The sequence below is a fragment of the Theropithecus gelada genome, chromosome 6 (genome assembly GCF_003255815.1).
Source record: "Theropithecus gelada isolate Dixy chromosome 6, Tgel_1.0, whole genome shotgun sequence".
Lineage (NCBI taxonomy): Eukaryota > Metazoa > Chordata > Mammalia > Primates > Cercopithecidae > Theropithecus > Theropithecus gelada.
Genome location: NC_037673.1, coordinates 70,831,898 through 70,838,072, shown reverse-complemented (window position 1 = coordinate 70,838,072; position 6,175 = coordinate 70,831,898).

Genomic DNA, 6,175 nt, shown 5'->3' with positions numbered 1-6,175 from the left:
GCCGACCTTGAAAACCCATAAAATTTCCGTAATATTTTTTGACTTGCCTTACTATCGTATGTGGAAATGTATTAAGGACAGGAATAGTATTGCACTCAATTTTTAAAGCCCATATTTTGAAACACAGTACCAGGAAAACACTAAACACTCCCTAGTTTTAATAAATGATTATAGATTGTTTTTTGTTTTTTTTTTTTTTTTTTGAGACGGAGTCTCGCTTTGCCGCCCAGGCTGGAGTGCCGTGGCCGGATCTCAGCTCACTGCAAGCTCCGCCTCCCGGGTTCACGCCATTCTCCTGCCTCAGCCTCCCAAGTAGCTGGGACTACAGGCGCCCGCCACCTCGCCCGGCTAGTTTTCTGTATTTTTTAGTAGAGACGGGGTTTCACCGTGTCGGCCAGGATGGTCTCGATCTCCTGACCTCGTGATCCGCCCGTCTCGGCCTCCCAAAGTGCTGGGATTACAGGCTTGAGCCACCGCGCCCGGCCTAGATTGTTATAATCCTTATATAATAGGTATTATTCCCATTTTACAAAACAGTAAAAATTAAAGTTTGTCAAGCAACTTGCCGTAGATCACATAATGAGTAAAACTGGAATTTGAACCCAGATCTAATGCTTACGCTGGTTCTACTGTTCCCCACTGCTTCCGTGTAAGACCTTCATTCATATCTCTTTACCAAATGTTGTGCCTTTGAAATGCTCATTATGTGGATTACACTGTGGTTGGCATGGGAGATATAGTGACAAACATGACAGATATGGTGCCTGCCTTTATGAACCTTGCACAGTAAAGAGAACAGGTGAACTACCCAAAGATTGCAGTGTTCTCTTAGCAGCCTTGTCGAGAGAGAGAGAGAGAGAGAGAGAGAGAGAGAGAGAGAGAGAGAAAAGTGTATAAGTACCAAGAGCCTAGAAGCTGTCATATTTTTAATGCCGCTACAAGTCTCAAGGGCCAAATATCTCAGAAGTTACTGATTGTACACATGCCTACTAATGTAATTCAAATAAGGACTATAAAGCTGTTACCAAAACAGGCTTTAGCCCAAGATTTAGAAATTTTCATTCCCAAACTGCCTAATTGAGAACTCCAATAGTAATATGAGTTCAAAAGCAAGCAATAAAGAAACGCCAGTTGTCTAGTTTTATGGTCTTAAAATAAATTCTATATCATTCCCAAAAGGTATTTCAAAGGAATCTTTATAGCACTTTACTAATAATTTGTACTTAGTGATAAATCACAAAATTTGGTATGGACACAACGTAGAAAGGGAGGGTGGGGTAGGCGCCAAGGAAGTCTATGCGCCACTTCCTCGTATGTATTTAACCCTTCAAGCAAAGAGTTTATAAAAGTATAATTTTTTTATTTTTATTTTTAGAGACAGAGCCCAGGTTGGTGTGCAGTGACACGATCTTAGCTCACTGAAACCTCTGCCTTCTGGGTTCAGCGATTCTCTTGCCTCAGCCTCCTGGACAGCTGGGATTACACGGGTGCACCACCAAGCCCAGCTTACATATATATATATTTATATATATATATATAATTTATATATTTATATATATATATATATATTTTTTTTTTTTTTGGAGACAGAGTCTTGCTCTGTCACCCAGGCTGGAGTGCAGTGGCGTGATCTCGGCTCACTGCAAGCTCCGCCTCCTGGGTTCACGCCACTCTCCTGCCTCAGCCTCACGACTAGCTAGGACTACAGGCGCCCACCACCACGCCCGGCTAATTTTTTGTAGTTTTAGTAGAGACAATGTTTCACCATGTTGGCCAGGCTGGTCTCAGCTCCTGACCTCAAGAGACCCGCCCGCCTCAGCTTTCCAAAGTGCTGGGATTACAGGTGTGAACTACCGCACCCTCCCTAAAAGTATAATGTTAAGAGCCCCTTTAAAAGTAATGAATGACCCGCATTGCCATCTTAATCCATCACCTTTACCGTTTACATACATAAATATGTTAGGCTTCCAACCTTCACATTTTTGGTTTTTGTCGTCATGAGTCTTGCTTAAAGATGGGGAATTATAACAGCAGCAATAATACTAAAACAAATATTTACATTGCTGTTTCTTTTTTTTTTTTTTTTTGGAGACGGAGTCTCGCTCTGTCGCCCAGGCTGGAGTGCAGTGGCCGGATCTCAGCTCACTGCAAGCTCCGCCTCGCGGGTTTACACCATTCTCCTGCCTCAGCCTCCCGAGTAGCTGGGACTACAGGCGCCCGCCACCTCGCCCGGCTAGTTTTTTGTATTTTTTAGTAGAGATGGGGTTTCACCGTGTTAGCCAGGATGGTCTCGATCTCCTGACCTCGTGATCCGCCCGTCTCGGCCTCCCAAAGTGCTGGGATTACAGGCTTGAGCCACCGCGCCTGGCCTACATTGCTGTTTCTATGTCAGCCACTTGTCTAAGTGCTTTTGATATATTAACTCCTTTTATTAAAAGTCCACTGAGGAAAACAATAGTAGAATCTGCATTTTACAAATGATGAAGCTACAGAAACAGAGAAGTTAAGTAATTTGCCTAAATCCACATGGCTTGAAAGTAGCAGAGCCAGAATATAAACTTTGAAATGTGGCTCCCAAGCATATACACTAAACCACTCCACTGTCTTATTTTTTGTATTAGCATAATATGCACTATTTTATATTAGTGCATATTATGTGATTGTTTAATTTGCTGATGCTTCATTACAAAAGACTTTTCGTAATATCAATGAAGAGTTGTACTTATTTGTTTCCCTATACAGCTCCCAGCTGTGTTCAAATTTGTGTTTTCCAGCCTTTGGCAGTTTTCTTTCTCTTTGTCCTGCACAATGTTTTTTTTGTTTTGTAATTTTAAATTTCAGGATAATTTCTTTAGACTAGCTTATTGCAAATGATAATTGCCCACACATAGCTCTTGGCAGATATGATGACTGATTACCACTTCTGCCAAAGGTCGGGAGATATTCACTGAGGGCCTTACTCTGTGATAGGCAAAGGGTTAGGCCCTCAAGGCAGAGAGTTAAATAGGAAAATATATACAAACAAACCCTTCCCAGATAACATGGTCAGTGTTCTGAGTGAGGTATACACAGGGTCCAGTGAGAAAAGTTTGGGTTGTGTTTTGAACAAGAGGAGGAAATGGTTTGAAGTCTCTTCTAGGCACAAAGGCTAGTATTGTTAGCATGAGAATGGAGGTGATGTAGATATACAAGAAAATTTAATTGGGTAGAAATCTTAAAGTACTATAGAATACAAGAAATTTAAAAGGTAAGGAAGTCATGAGCAGGTTGGCAGAAGATCTCAAAGTCCCTAGTGGTGATATTGTACATGCACTGAAAGTCTCAGCTGCCTGCTTCTCAATAACCAAACTAAAAATACTGCTTCTTTGTTCCTAAAACTTCCCAAAAACGAAATGAATAGGTGAAGCCTCTCTTGACATTGGGAAGAAACGTCTCTACAAGAGTGAGTACACACAAAGATTTCTGCTGTCCACTGAGCCTGCTTTCACTGTTTAACTGGTCCTGTTTGTTTTCTCCATTCCTCTCTTTAGACCTTGCCCTAGCTTTGTAGAATAGGTTGGGTAGTAGTAACAAATTGTATTAGAATAATTTTTGTTTGTTTGTTTTAAAGGAATTTATTTTCCTCTGGGAAACACTTCATAATGTAGAAACAGTATAACTATGATAATGCGTAAGTGTCCATATCTGAGAGTCTTAGGGATTTTTGGCCAAGGTGACTGGTTCACAAAGAAGTCAATGAAAGATCAAGAAAGAATGAAACAGACTGGGTGTGTGGCTCATGCCTGTAATCCCAGCACTTTGGGAGCCCGAGGTGGGTGGATCACCCGGGATCAGGAGTTCAAGACCAGCCTGGCCAACATAGAGAAACCCCATGTCTACTAAAAACACAAACATTAGCTGAGTGTGGTGGTGCGCACCTGTAGTCCCAACTACTAGGTAGGCTGAGGCAGGAGAATCCCTGGAGCCTGGGAGGCAGAGGTTGCAGTAAGCTGAGATCATGCCACTGTACTCCAGCCTGGGCCACAGAGTGAGACTCTCTCAAAAAAAGAAAAGAAAAAAAGAAAAAAGGAACGAAACAAAGAAAAACTAATTAGAACTAATTGTGACCCAAGTATGAGCACCACTTCTCCCTCAAGAGCAAACGTTGAGCCAGCCACAGTGGCTCATGCCTGTAATCCCAGCACTTTGGGAGTCTGACCCAGGAGGATTGCAACCTCTGCCTCCCGGGTTCAAGCAATTCTCCTGCCTCAGCCTCCCGAGTAACTGGGATTACAGGTGCCCACCACCTTGCCCAGCTAATTTTTGTATTTTTTTTAAGTAGAGATGGGGTTTCACCATGTTGGCCAGGCTAGTCTCGAACGCCTGACCTCAGGTGATCTACCTGCCTTGGCCTCCCAAAGTGCTGGGATTACAGGTGTGTGCCACCATGCCTGGCTCATTCCTAGCTTTAAAAAAGCTCCTAGATAGCAAAATCAATTGAGAGAGACCAGAAGGAAATGAAAATGGAGGGAGGAGGTAAGGAAGAGCTTGGAAAAGAGCTGGATAAGATCCTACCAGGCAAGACAGAAGGATAACCATCCAAGGGGACCTGCCTCAGCTTTTCTGAGCAACCCCATTGAAGGAGAAGCCTAACAGCAATTGCTCAGGGCAATACCTAGCTAGGCAATCTTTTAATGCAAAGTTACTGTCACCTATAAGTAAAAATGGCCAAAACAAGCTACAGAACTCCATATCTGCTGCAAATTGCAACAAATTTGGCTACAAGTAACAGAGAACTCAAAATAAAAGAAGCTTTAAAAGATAAGCATTTATTTATTTCTCAGGTAAAGGAAACTGGAGATAGATAATCCAAGACTAGCGTGGAAACCCATGATGTTTTCAGGGACCCTCCTGTCTCTCTGCTCCACCATGCTCAGCATGCAGCTTCCATCTCCAGGGTCACTTGTGGTCCAAGATGGCAACTGGAGCTCCAACCTTCATATCTGCATTTCAGTCCCTCTGGAAGGAACAGGTTAAAGACAAAAGGGGGGGGGGGGAGAAAACACCAGCCCTTCTTAGCTGTTTTTTTATATGTCATTTTATATTCACATTTTATATCTCAGTGTCCAGAACTACAAGGTCATACCTAAGTACAAGGAAGCTGGAAATGTAATCTTTATTTTTCGCAACAATATGCCCAGCTCAAAACTGAAGAAAGCATCTTCCATGCTATTCACATACTGAGTGAGTACATAGTTAAGTACACAATACATTTGTTGATCACCTAACTCAAAAACAGGAAACAATTTTACCATCAAGATTTTGGGGGCATAGGAAAGGACATAACTCTAATATCAAAGATGAATTATTTTATAAACATTAGCTTGAAATGTCAATGGAATTCTTAATAACACCGAGACTTGACTTTTAGCTAAATCTATCGATGTATAACGTTACAAATGGTCCACCATAAATAATTTGGGGAACTAACAAAGTATTCTCTCTCTTAAAATAGAAAAAAAAAAAAAAGGCATCACTGGTCTTATTCGTTGCTATATCTCCTGTACCTATTAACAGTCAAGAATGAATGAATTACAGCAACTTCCCAAGCAATTTGTGGTCTTGATTTCCCTCTGATCCAGATTCCTTGCTTTTTCTTTTGCATTTTTTTTAATACCCAGCAAGTTCTCAGTGCTTCTTTGACCCTGTATCATAGGCTGCCTCCCACTCTGAAATTTCTTAGGCCTATGAGTCCTGCCTCCCAGAGAAGGCTTCCAGTTCTTTCCATATTTGTCCCAGCTGCACTGAACCAAAGCTGCAGTTATTAGTGCTTCCAAAGCCCATGCATTTGGGGGCACAAGGAACCCTGATAAGTTTTCTGGCTGGATTTATCCCTAAAATCTTACTTTTCCCCCTTACTTTGTGCTTTCCAGACTTTGGGTAACTCATGCTACTTCAATGACAGCATGTTATGAGATGCTCTTGGTAAAATCTCCCTAGTTAGGTCTCAACACTCCTAAAGCTAATTTTTACCTTCTCATGAAAAGGAAATGGATTAACAAACTATCCACATTTCTCAAGCAAGATATTACCAAGGTCTCTGTGCTTCTTCCAGAAAGATAGGCTGCATATCTTCCCCAAAGGAAAAGAACACCAAATGCCTGCAAAGTCTCTGCTCAATGCCTCTCTGTTGAGA